This window comes from Sinocyclocheilus anshuiensis, unplaced genomic scaffold (assembly GCF_001515605.1).
Source record: "Sinocyclocheilus anshuiensis isolate Anshui unplaced genomic scaffold, SAMN03320099.WGS_v1.1 scaffold8007, whole genome shotgun sequence".
NCBI lineage: Eukaryota > Metazoa > Chordata > Actinopteri > Cypriniformes > Cyprinidae > Sinocyclocheilus > Sinocyclocheilus anshuiensis.
This window is the reverse complement of record NW_015538427.1, coordinates 1,042-1,391: the sequence shown is the minus strand read 5'-3', so window position 1 is coordinate 1,391 and position 350 is coordinate 1,042. Positions and strand designations below refer to the sequence as shown.

At 35.4% G+C, this 350-nt stretch overlaps 1 long non-coding RNA gene across 1 annotated transcript in view; it reads right to left on the bottom strand.

The window, feature by feature from the left end:
* LOC107683776 (uncharacterized) overlaps positions 1–350 on the bottom strand; it is a 16,582-nt gene that overhangs the window by 15,764 nt on the left and 468 nt on the right. The gene's annotated exons all lie outside the window — the stretch shown is intronic.

Sequence of the window (350 nt, the reverse complement as noted above, 5' to 3'; positions counted from 1 at the left end):
GACTTTTATCATATATCCTGACTCAAATAATGTGTTTCTATCAGCAAACACTGAGAATAAAGTGAGATGATCTGCTGATGATCCTGAATGTCTTGTTGAATGAGTGTTGATCGTCTGAGGCTCATCAATATTAACAGAGCTGCTGAAAAGACTCTTTATTTCATGTCAATAGTTCCTGTTTTCTCCTCATTTATTATGCTGAATCTCCTGTAACTCCTGTAAATGGACACTTAAAGCTAAAAAAGTGTCAAAGGCTTGGAACTGATTATTTTATTCAACAGCTTCAACAGCTCAACAATAAACCATGAGAAAACATGAGATCAAGTATGAGAACTTGCAGCAGAACACAT